The sequence below is a fragment of the Grammomys surdaster genome, unplaced genomic scaffold (genome assembly GCF_004785775.1).
Source record: "Grammomys surdaster isolate TR1022 unplaced genomic scaffold, NIH_TR_1.0 371, whole genome shotgun sequence".
Taxonomy (NCBI): Eukaryota; Metazoa; Chordata; class Mammalia; order Rodentia; family Muridae; genus Grammomys; species Grammomys surdaster.
Genome location: NW_021604790.1, coordinates 589,889 through 603,333, shown reverse-complemented (window position 1 = coordinate 603,333; position 13,445 = coordinate 589,889). Strand labels below are relative to the sequence as shown.

Sequence of the window (13,445 nt, the reverse complement as noted above, 5' to 3'; positions counted from 1 at the left end):
TCCTTCCTTCCTTTCCTCCTTCCCTCCTTCCTTCCCTCCTTCCCTCCTTTCCTCCCTCCCTTCTTCCTTCCTTTCTTCCTTCCTTCCCTCCTTCCCTCCCTCCCTCCCTCCTTCCTTCCTTCCTTCCTTCCTTCCTTCCTTCCTTCCCTCCCTCCTTCCCTCCTTCCCTCCCTCCCTCCCTCCCTTCCTCCTTCCTTTCTTTCTTTAACGTTGAGAACAGTTTTATTATATTTTTAAAGAAAAACCCCAGAGCAGAGAACATGAGCAGCTGCCAGGAAGAGGGAGACAGGGAAGAGAAGAGAAAGGCCTTTGAGTTCAGCCAGCATGGAGGTCAGCCACACAGTGGACAAACAGCTACATGTCAGAGATGGGAGCTTTGAAGAAAGAATAAAAAGGTACCAAGTACCAGACGAGTCATACTTGGGCTCTAGCTAGACCCTAAAAGGAAGAGGTAGAAGCTCTTCTGTGTATGTGTGTACGTGTGTGTGTGTATGTGTGTGTGTGTATGTGTGCACACACATACACACACACACCTTTAATCCCAGCACTGGGGAGGCAGAGGCAGGAGGATCCCTGTGAGTTTGAGGCCAGCCTGGTCTACATAGAAAACTCCAGGACACCCAGGAATACATAGAGAAATCCTTTCTCAAACAACAACAAAGAAAGGAAGGAAGGAAGGAAGGAAGGAAGGAAGGAAGGAAGGAAGGGTGGAAGGAAGGAAAAAGGGAAGGAAGGGGAAGCAGAGAAGAAAGAAAAGTCTTGTCTTTCTTAGAAAATCTAGGTCAGGGCAGACCCTGCACAGCCTTATGGTGGCTCACAGGGACTGCCATTTATTTGGCTTTTGAAACAGGACTTGTCTATGGAGCCCAAGGTACCTTCGAATTCACAGTCCTTCTGCCTCAAATACTGGGATCACAGGCACGTGCTGTCATGCCTGGCTCCACTGTTGCTGGTTCTTACTTGTTTCTCCTAACTAGTAGAGGTGTTGAGCATCTTCTCATGGGTTAATTAGCATCCTCTGTGTACCTTCCTTGTGCAAGTAAATATTCCCATCTTTCAGCTGTTTCTAATTTGGGCTGTCACTTTATGTATTGTGGATTAATTGCCCACTCATTGGCATTACTTAATAAATGTGTCTCTTTTCGTGATAGAGCCTGGTGCATTGAGATAGGATCTTACACTGCAGTCTAAACTGGCCTGGAACTCAAGGCAATCCTTCTGCCTCCGTCTCCTGAGTGCTGGAATTACAGGGATGGAGCAGAATCTTGTTTTCTGTCCTCTGCTCTCCACTCAGCTTTTGAGAGCCAGCCATGTTGGTGCACACAAGCTGTGGGTCACTTACTTTGCTTGCTATTCCCATCCATCCCTTGCTGAAGAATAGCTAGGCTCTAGTTTGGGGTCACATCAAATTATGCTGTAGGGACAACTTCACAAGTGTTTCCTGGCACATGGTTGTGTGAGATTCTCACGAATGTATACCTAGGAGTGGACCTGGGCGGGGGTGGTTCCTAGAGATTGTGATTTTTACCAGGTACTGTCAGTTTTCAAAAGAGTTGCACAACCTACCTACCCTCCATCTGCAGTCAGGTGCCTTCCTTAGGTCTCAGTTTCTCCAGTGTATTCTTTGGAAAATAGGAGGTTAAATGGTTGGATTTCATTTTCTTTCTTTTTTTATCTTTCCTTCCTTCCTTTTTCTTTCTTGCATGTGTATGTATGTTAGTTTACATGGATGTGTAAGTGTGCTTACACTAGAGAGGTATACTGGCTCCTCTGCTCTGTCACTTTAGTCCCTTGAGGCAGGGTCTCTCATTGGACCTGGAGTCAGGCTGGCAGTCCGCAAGCCCCAGTGATCTTGTCTCTGTCCCTCGATCATGCTAGGGTTACAGATACATGTGGCCACACCCGACTTTTTACGTGGGTGCTGGGGATTCCAACTCTTCTCTCGTGATAGCACCTCAAGTGTTCTTATCCGTTGAGTCATCTCCCAGTGAGCCATCTCCTCATCCCTCAGTGGTTGGATTTCTGACTCTTTTGGTTCTGATATGCTTGGAATATGTGAGTCAAGGAGCTCCGAGGAAGAGGCAGCATAAGAGTGTGAGCATCCTTGAGGAAGGATATTAAGAGTGGATATGGAGCACATCCTACGGGTGTATGTGTTGGAGGCATGGAAACCAGGTGGTGGTGGTCTTTTGTGAGAAGTTGGGGTCTAGCTGGAGGAGGTAGATCTGCGGTGGTGAGTTTTAGGATACATTACTCACCTCTCTTCACCTGGTCCTCCCTTGGCCTTGGCTTCACCTTGGTCTCTTCTTGGCTGTCTTGAGGTGAACAGCTTCTGCCTGTGTTTTCTGCTACCACAATCTTCTGCCCAAAATAGGCAGACCCAAAGCAATGGGTTCAGCTGGCCTCAGACTGAAACCTTGGAAACCATGAACTAAAATAAGGCTTTCTTCCTTTTAGCTGCTTTAGATGTTTGTTCCAGGAACAAAGAGAGAAGAGACGTCTAGGATTTGTCTGCCAAACATCCTTGGGGGACACATTGTCTTAAACTCTTCTTTTTCATTCATTCATTTTTTATTCATTCATTCATTCGAGCATGTGTGTGTCTGTATTCATGCTCACCACTTGTATATCAAGGTCAGAACTGGAACTCTCTATGTAGACCAGGCTGGCCTTAAGTTTGAGATGCTCCTGCCTTTGACTCTTAAGTATAGGAGTACCAAGGGCCCATATGGTCCTTAAGTCCTAATCACTTTATTGACACATTCATACCAGTGTTTATCCAGTGATTCGGGCAGTGAGTGACCAATATGTGCCTAGGCACCAGGGATAAACAGTGAAATGAGGAAGCCCCACCCAACAGGATCTCACTTTTCTCCTTCAGCTACAGCAGGGTGTAGGGCCAAGGACAGGAACTTATGAATCAGCAAGGGCAGTTCAAACCAGAAGAAACTAAGAGGCTCACCAACTGGTTCAAGTCTGAGGAAGTGGAAAGAAGCCACAGGAACCTCACGAGAAGTTCTTTGGCGAGTTTCTCTCTATGAACATAATCACCACAAGCCAAGCTCAGCAACGCAATGTAAGGCAAACCAATACACTCCTGTTGTCAGTAAAGACTCAAGAGGAGGAGCAAGGCAAACCAGTGCCAGAGCTCCCACTGTCTGTGGGTCATTTTTATATTACTTCTAAGCATCACTAGTCCTTTCACGTGTCTGATGTAGCAAAACATCCTTTTACCCATGCCTGCTTCAGCTTAACATCCTTTCACCTGTGTGCCCTGGAAAAAAAATCATTTGACATAACTGACTTTCCAAAGAAACCAGAAGTTTTCACTTCGGGGCAAGGAGTGGCACTACTTGAAAAGGATAGAAGGCGTGGCCTTATTGGAGTAGGTGTGGCCTTTCAAAGAAGTGTGTCACTGGAGGTGGGCTTTGAGGTTTCAGAAGCCCAAGCCAGACCCAGTGGTTCTCTCTTCTTGCTGTTTGTAGATCCAGATGTAGAACTCCTAGCGACTTCTCTTGCATCATGTCTGCCTGCATGCCAACAATAGACAACAATAGACTAAATCTAAAACCGCAAGCAAGCCCAATCAAATGCTTTCTTTTTAAAGAGTTGGTCATGGTGTCTCTTCACAGCAATAGAACACTCGGACAGAAGTTAGTACCAAAGAGCAGGGTGTTGCTATGACAGGCCTGAGCATTCTGCTTGTTGGCAAAATGTAGACTTTGGATTAGGAAAGCAGTTGAATGCTTTAAGCCGGGCTTAATGGGCCATACTAGTAGGACTATGAAGAACAATGGTGCAGAGAAAAATGTATATTATGACAGTCCTGCTTAAGAGGTTTCAGAGAAGAATATTAGTAAGTGGCCCAGAGACTGTTCTTGTGATGTTTTGAAGAATGTAGCTGCTTTCTGTCATTGTTTAAAGAAATCTCCCTAAGGCCAAATTGAAGAGTTTTTGGATTAAAAGTGTGGTAGAGAAGAGACCAAGACAGTTTAGTACTGGCTCTCTCATGTGGTAGTAGTGGTCATTCTCATGCAGATTGTGATGGTTTGTATATGCGTGGCCCAAGGAGTGTCACAATTAGAAGGTGTGGCCCTGTTTGAGTAGGTGTGTCACTGTGGGCATGGGCTTTAACACCCTCATCCTAGCTGCCTGTAAGCCAGTCTTCCACTTTCAGACTTCAGATGAAGATGTAGAAATCTCAGCTCCTCTTGCACCATGCCTGCCTGGATGCTGCCATGTTCCTGCCTTGATGATAATGGCCTGAACCTCTGAATCTGTGAGCCAGCCCCAATTAAGTGTTGTCCTTATAAGAGTTGCCTTGGTCATGGTGTCTGCTCACAGCAGTAAAAGCCTAACTAAGACACAGATCTATAATGAAAAGGAGCAGGCTGAGCAAGGAAAATTACAAAATGTAGTTTGAAGAGAAAAGAAGCATCAGAAAATGAAAGTCTGGGGCTCAAGGAGATAAAGAGTTTAAAGAAAACTCTGATGCTAAATGAAATAAAGGGAGGAGTGACCTCAGGGCAAGGCCTCACCCAGCTAAGCTTCCAACTTGGGGAAAGGATTTAAAGAAAGGCTTAAGTGAAGGAAATCATGAATTACAGAAAGCCAGTGCAGATGCAAGTGGACAAAGGGGGCGCATTCCAGCCACAGCAAGCTGCGGGACTTGGCAGCTTTGGCCACACAGTTCTGGATTTAGAGTCAACGATACAAGAAAGGCATTGTAGAATCTCCCTCTGCAGCTAAGGGAACCTGCTGAGCTAGGCACATGTCAGCGGTGTCTCTGAACAGAGGCCCAGACAGAGGCCGGCCATTGTGTGAAGCTGTGAAGTTAAAGCCTTGATCGCCTTGGAAACCCCAAGCTACCAGAGCCATGAGATAACCTGCCAAGGAGAGCTGCTAACATCGAGTGGATCCAACCCAAGAGGAAAGTGTGTTGCAGTCAACAAAGCTGAAAGAAGTTGGAGATCTAAAGAGCGTTTTGACATGAGACGCAGAGGTGCAGGATTTGGAGTCTTGCTTTGGTCTAGTATTTCCTCACTAGGCTTCCTTTCTTCCCTTTTGGGATTGTAATGTATATTCTGGGCCCTTGTATATGGGAAGTATGTGATTTGCTTTTTAATTTTATAGGGTTACAGTTAAGATTGCCTTGGGTCTCAGAAGAGACTGGGAGCTTTGGACTTCTAAACATTGTGGAGATTCTGCTAGACTACGGGGCCTCTTTAAGTTAGACCGAATGGATTTTTGCATTGTGATATGGTTACAATCTTACGGAGGCCATGGAGTGGTTTTGATGGTTTGATAAGACTGGCCTCCCTTGGCTCATGTATTTGAATTCTTAGTCATCAGGGAGTGGCGCTCCTTGAGAAGGATAGGAGTTGAGGCCTTGTTGGAGTAGGTGTGGCCTTGTTAGAGGAAGTGTGTCACTAGGGGTGGGCTTTGAGGTTTTAAAACCCCGAGGCAGACCCAGTGGCTCACTCTTCACGCTGCCCTGCTTGTGGGTCTAGATGTAGAACTCACTCTCAGCTACTGCTCCAGCACTGTGTCCGCCTGCGTGCTGCCATGCTTCCCACCATGACAATAATGGACTAAACCTCTAAAACTGCAAACAAGCCCCAATCAAATGCTTTCTTTTCTAAGAGTTGGTCATGGTGTCTCTTCATAGCAATAGAACACAAAGACAGGCAGATTGCTCATCTGCAAACTGTCGTTAATTCTCAGCTCAAGCTGTAGCCATGAGGAGCATCTGCTAGAACCTTTGTCTTCTGTAGAGTTAGTTGCTGCTCAATAAATTAGTTGAAGTGAGCTGGGCATGCCTTTAACCACAGCACTCAGGAGGCAGACAGGCAGGTCTCTGTGACTTAGAGGCCATCCGGTTCCAAATAGAGAGCCCAGGCCAGCCGGGGCTGCACAGTGAAAACCTGTTTCCAAACAAACAAAACCTAAAAATAATTAGCTGAAATGGATTAAAATCTAGGAGGGAGCCACTAGCCAGTCTAAGATCTTCAGAACTGAACAGTGCCCGAAGACTGAGAGTGCCTGGGGATAGTGCTTATAACCTTCTATAATACCAATTCACAGACCTGTCCAGAAGAGGCTAGGTGTGATTACAATGGGAAAACCAAAAGACTTGACGCTTTTGAATAAGATACCAGAACAGTAAGAAGATGGGGCCCAGCTTGATCAGCGCAGACCTAAGGAACCTCTCTGGTATCTCAGATAGCTAATTTTCTTCCCCCCTTCTTTTCCTTCGTTTCTTTCTCACTTCCTTTCTTTTTTTGGAGACAGAGATTCAAACTAACCACATATCCCAGGATAGATCTTTGCTTCTGTTTCCCAAGTGCTAGAATTATACATAGGCTTGTGCTACCATGCCCAGCTTCCAACAGATCTTTCTTTTTTCTCTTTACTTACTGTGATGGTTTGTATATGCTCAGCGCCCAGGGAGTGGCACTATTAGAAGGTAAGGCCCTATTCAAGTAGCTATGGACTTTTTGGAATAGGCAGAGCACTGTGGGTGTGGGCTTTAAGACCCTCATCCTAGCTGCCTGTAAGCCAGTCTTCCACTTGCAGCCTTCAGATGAAGATGTAGAACTCTCAGCTCTTCTTGCAACATGCCTGCCTGGATGCTGCTATGTTCTTGCCTGGACGATAATGGGCTGAACCTCTGAACCTGTAAACCAGCCCCAATTAAATGTTGTCCTTATAAGAGTTGCCTTGGTCATGGTTCACAGCAGTAAAACCCTAACTAAGGCACTTACTTTCCTTTTTCTCTTTTTAAAACCAGTCCAACCCATGCCTAACAGCACTTTGATGAGGTGGGTGGGTAGGGGTGCTCAATCCTTCAGCAAATATTTGTCGAGCACTTCCTAAGTTGCCAAGACCTTATTCAAAGTACTCTGAGGTCAGCAAAGAAGGAAACATCAGGATTCCATCATCAGGTACAAAATATAGCCCTGAAGAATAATTTAATAAAAGTGGGATGGAAGGAGCCAAGGGTAAGTGCCATTTGCAATCTTTTAAAATTTCATGTTGATTCTTTGTGAATGTCACATCATGTACCCCAACCCCATTTATCTTCCTGTCCCCCTTAGTATCAGCCATTGGATTCTCCACCAAAAAGAAAATTAAAACAACCCAAAGCATCTCATCGTGGAAGCTGTAGTGTGTCACATAGTATACCCTTTCGTTCACTCTTCTTTACCTGCATATGTTCATTGCAATGAGTCAAAGGCTTGAGGCCTTTGGCTTCTGCTAACTATCAATACTGGAGCTTCATTGGAAAGTCGTCTCAGAGATCCTGTTGTTGGCCTATAGAGATCCTGTAGCTTTGGATCTGCAGGACCAGCTCCAACTGTTCCATCAGTTCATACTCGGGGTAGATGTTGGGGTGGGCCAACGCAAAGCCCTGGATGTGGACCTGGGTGGTAGCTGAGTTGGTCAGCTCACCAGCTCTCCTGCACCATGCTACCAGGTCAAGCTTCAGGCAATTAGCAATTTTTATTGTTTTTGCCAAATTGACATAAAAAAAAAAACTTAGAGTTGTTTCTTACCTCGATATTTATTTAGGAGTGTTCTTATTTATTTATTTGATTTCTTTCTTTTTCTGTTTCTTTTTTTCCTCTTTTTTGTTTGTTTGTGTGTTTGTTTTTCAAGACAGGGTTTCTTTGTGTAGACCTGGCTGTCCTGGAACTCACTCTGTAGACCAGGCTGGCCTTGAACTCAGAGATCCTGCTGCCTTTGCCTCCCAAATGCTGGGATTAAAGGCATACACCCCCACCACACAGGCTGAGTGTCCTTTCTTTTTTTTTTAATTATGTTTATTGATGTTTTGCCTGCACGTTCATCTGTGACATGTGTGTGCCTGGTCCTTGCAGAGGTCAGAAGAGGGGATCAAATCTCTTAGAACTAGAGTTACAGAAGTTTGAGCTGCTTTGTGGGGTGGTGGGAATTGAACCTGGGTACTGGAAGAGCATCAAGTGCTCTTGACAGCTGTGACATCTCTCTAGCTCCAATGTTTTGTTTTGCTTGGATACAATTGGATACAATCTTACCGTATAGCTTAGGCTTCCTTCAAACTCCTGATCAGGCTTCCTGAGGCTCCTGAATACTGAGATTGTTGGGTTACTTTCCCTCATCTGTTCTCCATCTGTGAGTGGGGACCCTTTAGGGGGGCTTTGAATGACCCTTTCATAGGAGTTGCATATCGGATATCCTGCATATAAGATATTTAAATAGTGATTCATAACGGGAGCAAAATTACAGTTATGAAGTAGCAACAAAATAATTTTATGGTTGGTGGTCAGCACAACATGAAGAACTGTATTAAAGGGTTGCAGCGTTAGGAAGGTTGAGAACACTGCCTTTCCACATTCTGTTGGAAATTCCTTTTTCTTTTTTCTTTGTATTTTTTGTTTTTTTTTGTTTTTTTGTTTTTTTTTGTTTGTTTTTTGTTTTTTTTGAGACAGGGTTTCTCTGTGTAGCCCTGGCTGTCCTGGAACTCACTCTGTAGACCAGGCTGGCCTCGAACTCAGAAATCTGCCTGCCTCTGCCTCCCAAGTGCTGGGATTAAAGGCGTGCGCCACCACCGCCCAGCCTTTTCTTTCTCTCTCTCTCTCTCTCTCTCTCTCTCTCTCTCTTTCTCTCTCTCTCTCTCTCTCTCTCTCTCTCTCTCTCTCTTTCTTTCTTTCTTTCTTTCCTTCTTTCTTTCTTTCTTTCTTTCTTTGTTTTGTTTTCTGTGTATAGCCCTGGCAATCCTGGAACTTGCTTTGTAGACCAGGCTGGCCTCGAACCCACAGAGATACGCCTGCCTCTGCCTCCCAAGTGGTGGGAAAAAAGTGTGTGCCACTATGCCAGACTGAAGGTTATTTTTTCTAACCAAAGGGATAGTTGTGTCATAGACCAGGCTGTCTGAAATGCATAGAGACCTACCTGTCTATTAAAAAAAAAAGTTTTTGTTGTGTCTATACAAGGGGGCACAGGTACTACAAATGTGTGTGTGTGGAGGCCAGGGGACAACTTTGTGGAGCCATTTTTCTTTAATTGCCTTTATGTGGTTTTGGTGATGGAACTCGCATCATCTTTGTGGAACAAGTTATTTGCCTGCTTAGACATTTTTCTAGGACACCCCACAGGTGATTCACATTAACTTCAGTCTTCTGGCTACCCCATGAACACTAGCTGGTCCGTCATTATTTCAGCATTTGGGAAGCTGAGGCACAGGATAGGCGTTCAAGGTTGTTCTCTATACAATGAATTTAAGAACAACCTGGGTTACATGTTACTCTGACAGAAAACAAACAAACGGCAGTAAAAACTCTGAATTGCTGTCCTCCAGGGCCTGAATTTGAGTAACTTCAGAGAAGATACTTACTTTGGGAGAAGTGATCCCTCACAGAGATTTGGATAGGTTCTGGGCCTCTCCCTCAACTTCAGGAGCAAGGGACACTATAAACTGTTATTTCTAAAGAATGAGTATGAGGGAAGGGACCAAGAAAAAAAAATGACATCATCAAGGAGCACACGCTGGTCAAGCATGGGTAAAAGAAGTTCAGCCATTCAAAGGCTGGCTGAAAACGGCCTGGGAGTGGGGGGCCTTGGGAAAGTGTTTGCCCAGGAGAATGTTGCAACATTGTTGCAGGGAGCTTTTGACCCAGGGTTTTTTGCCAGGGGCACAGCCATGTTGATTCTCTGCACCCTGGGCTGATATATCACCTGAGCCGATTAGAAGACGATTCTGGCCTCCTTCCTAGAGCCGGAAAATTGTTAGTTTCTGGCACCGTCTAGTAAGACATAGTGGGACTAAGGTACAAGCAAGAGAGGCTTCCACTCCAGGGAAGCAGTGAATCGGAGTCCTGATTTCCAGGACGTTCTGCTTTCACAAGTTCTGCTCCACAAGTTCTCGGGCACCTGTTAGGCTGGGCGTTCCAGTTTTGGGTTTGGAAAATATGTCCTATCTCTCAAAAAAAGAAGAGGAGGCTGTTCATTGCTTTCAGTGCCTTAGTTTGAGGTTGGGGGAGGGAGCAAGAGGTTGGGCATGGATGGCCCCAGTCCTAGGTTTTAATCTTAGATAAATGATCAGCTCCGCCCAGATCCTCGCTCAGGTGAGCCTGTAAGAAGACTTGCGTTGGGATTGGCGTCCTTCTGGCCTCACTAGTTTATCCATTCCTCCAATCTATGCCCTACGTCGGGCAGTCTGATTGTATAGCATGGTCGTGTAGTTTGGCTCTAGTAAATTCCATGGGGAGGGTTCCAGGAGAGGAGAGGCGCCACGTGTAAAAGGAAAGTAGACGTAGCTTTCAAAAGCAGGTATGACATACTGGGTTTGGTGTGGCGGCTTACGAGCCGGGATAAGAATGTCAGTTGCTCCCAGGGGAGGGAGGAAAGGGACGTCAGGTCCTGCGAGAAGTGCTACAGCCTTTTGGGCCAACAGCCCCCTCCCTCAGCTCCCCAACCAGGCGTCTGGCCGGCCCAGCCCCTGAAGCGATCAGGCCACAGCCCCCAGCCTCATAGGTTCTCCTCCTCGAGCCGCCCGGCCCATCTCCCCATCTTAGGCCCCGCCCACGACCCCGCCCACTTTCAGGACTACAAGTCCCATCAGCCCCAGGTCATGTCTGAGGGCGGGGCCACCGCAGCAACGAATGGGGAGGAGTCTAGAGCTCAGGCTAGGGAACGCGTGTGCCCAATCCTCGGGCTGCTTGGCCTGTGAGCTGATGGGGGGCGGGGAGGAGCCCGCTTGGGCCGGGACAAAAGCCGGATCCCCGGGAGCTGCAGGAGGCTGGAGCGATCCAGGGAGTTGGGGTGAGCCGGTGCTTACTGACAGAGAGCCGCACTCGGGCTTTCTCGAAGAGGTGAGTATCGCAATCGTAGGTGCGGGTGCGACCCCCAGTACCCACTGAGCTTCCTGCTTCCCTCCCCCAACCCGGAACCACCCCCGGGCTCGCTGACTGGGCGCTCCCGCGCGCTCCCTGCACCTGCTCGGAAGTTTTGTGCGGGTCTCGGCTTTATAGTAGCCGTCGCCCCAGCCGCGGGCCGCGTGTCTACACCCTCCCAATCCTTTTCTGGTTCCTGGGAGTTTGCACATCCTTGCCACCGACCTCGCTTCTCCTCCCTCCTCCGGATTGCCTTTGCACGTCCTGCTTCTCCTCAGCTCCACCCAGGGCCAGCTCTCGAGTCTCCTCGGGCTTTTTTGGAACACTTTTTTTAGGCCCCATTCAGGTTCCGCACCGGATGCCGAGGCGGGTAGTAGAGATGGCGGTGGCTACTCTCCCCCACGCCGGCCGCTCACAAGCCGAACTCAAGCAGGCCCGTCCTATTAGTTCTGTGGTGAATCCCTTAAGCCCTGTGTCGAAGTGGAGGGAGCGGGCCCTGGCCACGCGGGGTTGTGCTGCTTTAGAGTGCCTGAGGCCTTGCTGCGAGGACTTGGCTCTGGAGCGTCGGCGCTGGATGGGCTCTCCCTGCTAAGGAGCTCCCTACCGGTGCAGCCCCCGAACAACAGATGGTCGGAGTGCTTATGAGTCTGGACGAGACAAGCTCCTAGGGCGTGTGTATGTGCGTGTGTGTGTGTGTGTGTGCTCGCGGTGTGTGTGCAAATGATGCTACTTCTCCCTCCTGTCAGGCCTGGCAGAGGTCCGGTCCCCAAAGCCGGCGGCTTTCTCCGGTCTTGAAGTTCTGCCGTGAGGGGATACCTCCTGACATAATTTTGGAAAGGACAGCATAAGGCACTTTAGTCTGCCAGCCCACCCTGTCTTTCCCCGATTTAACTTTGTTCAGTATTTCGGGTTTCTTTACTATCGAGAGATAACTGCCCCTGAGGGATCATTTCTACCTCTCAGAAAGCTTCTTAAACATCCCCCGTGGGGGTGGGGGGGGGCAGTAAAAGGAGGCCTTGAAGACAGAGCTGCAGTTTTTAATCTCCATTTAGACACTGTCTGCTGCACCAAGGAATACTCAAGAGAATTCTGCCCGGTTCCTTTGCTATAGGGATTGCTTGCTTGTTGTTCCCTTCCCTTGCCTGTCCCTTAAAGTGAGAGTGTTTGGTCGACCCTAAGAAACATCCTCAATGGGTCCCAGAGGATCTTTCTTAAAAAGCAGGCTTCATTCATTCCTCCTTCCCTCTGGGCTGCTCCTGAGGCCTCTGTGAGTGAATTCAGTCCTGGGTCACTCACTGTAGAAAATAGCCCATTCAACTCAAAAGCTCCCTTTCTTGGAGAGAGACAGATAGACAGACAAAGACAGAGAGAATGTGAGTGTATGTGTTCATATATGTACGTGTATAGGTGCCTGTGCATGCTGGATTCTTGGGCATGGTTTCCCATGAAGAGTTTGCTGGTTATTGTTACCAGGTAACAATTCTTTGGGGGAGCAGGCACTCAGCTCTGCTGTGAAGCCATCTGTCACAAATTTGATAGCGTGATCAGCGGCTGAGAAAGGGTTTGGGGTGTACTGGGGGGTCTCCAATCCCAGATTTGGATTTACTTTGTCTCATGTTCCTAATAACAAAAGTTTTCACATGTTTTTCCAGGCTTTTTAGATTTCTCTGAAAGAACCTCAAAGATCCATTGCTCTGGAGAGCAGTGAATTGATGAGTGAAGTTTTGATTGATCTCCACTGAGGCCTCCCTGGATGTATGAGCTACCCTGCTGAGAAGCCAGGCCCTTCCTCCAGTTAGTCTATGAGTCCTTTGTCTCTGCCTACCCAGCTAAACCACAGTGCTCTGCTGGCACATCTTGTTTTTGTTAAGCTGGCAAATCGGTCCTGTATCATCTCCCTGCTATTTTGTCTCCTGACAAGAGACAACCCTCCATACCACCCCGAATCATCTCACGGAGATAGACTCTAAGATCTGAGACTTAGGACAGTTGTTGTTTCCTTCAGTTGCCTAAGGTTGTGTTTTTTCCTTCATCCTTCCCTTAGTTGGGTCTTCGGTCTCTTTTAGGAGGTACTACATCCTGGGGACTGTGGTCAGTCGTCTGTCAACTGGTTTATGCATAGGCTTAGCAGAGGGCTTCCTTTCTCCTGCAGTGTGTGATCCTGTGTGTTGAAGGTGTATGAAAGGCTGGAAGTGGTTAGCAATACCCCCTCCTCTTTCTGATTAAGGTGCCCTGGGCTGCATTCTGTTTGGGAGGTGGGTAGGGGTGGGTGTGCCCATTTGATTTCAGGACCAGTTTTTCTGGTCTGAGTCAAGGTTGGGAAATGGAACTAGAGTGGGTGGGGGTGGAGGACTCTGGGGCAGTGGGGCTGGTTGGGGCATCTCCTTCCGAAACAAATTAAGAAGGAGTTACAAGCCATCCCAGGAGAAGCCCCTTTCCAGCTTTGAGCCGGGCTGAATATGTCCATTGTGGTGAGTTAGAGACAGAGGGAGGCAGCCCAGCCAGGGCTAGCAGCATCTGAAGCCTCTCCAGTGTGGCCTGTTGGCAGGGGAGCTCAGTGTGGCCCTGTGA

General features: G+C 47.6%; 1 protein-coding gene across 2 annotated transcripts in view; it reads left to right on the top strand.

Annotated features, from left to right (window-relative positions):
* Positions 1 to 10,745: 10,745 nt before the first annotated feature.
* Acly (ATP citrate lyase) overlaps positions 10,746 to 13,445 on the top strand; it is a 47,670-nt gene continuing 44,970 nt past the window's right edge. For both annotated transcript variants that reach the window (XM_028780373.1, XM_028780372.1), the window contains exon 1: positions 10,746 to 10,853. The gene's annotated coding sequence lies outside the window, so the exon portion shown is untranslated. The remainder of the gene's footprint in view (positions 10,854 to 13,445) is intronic.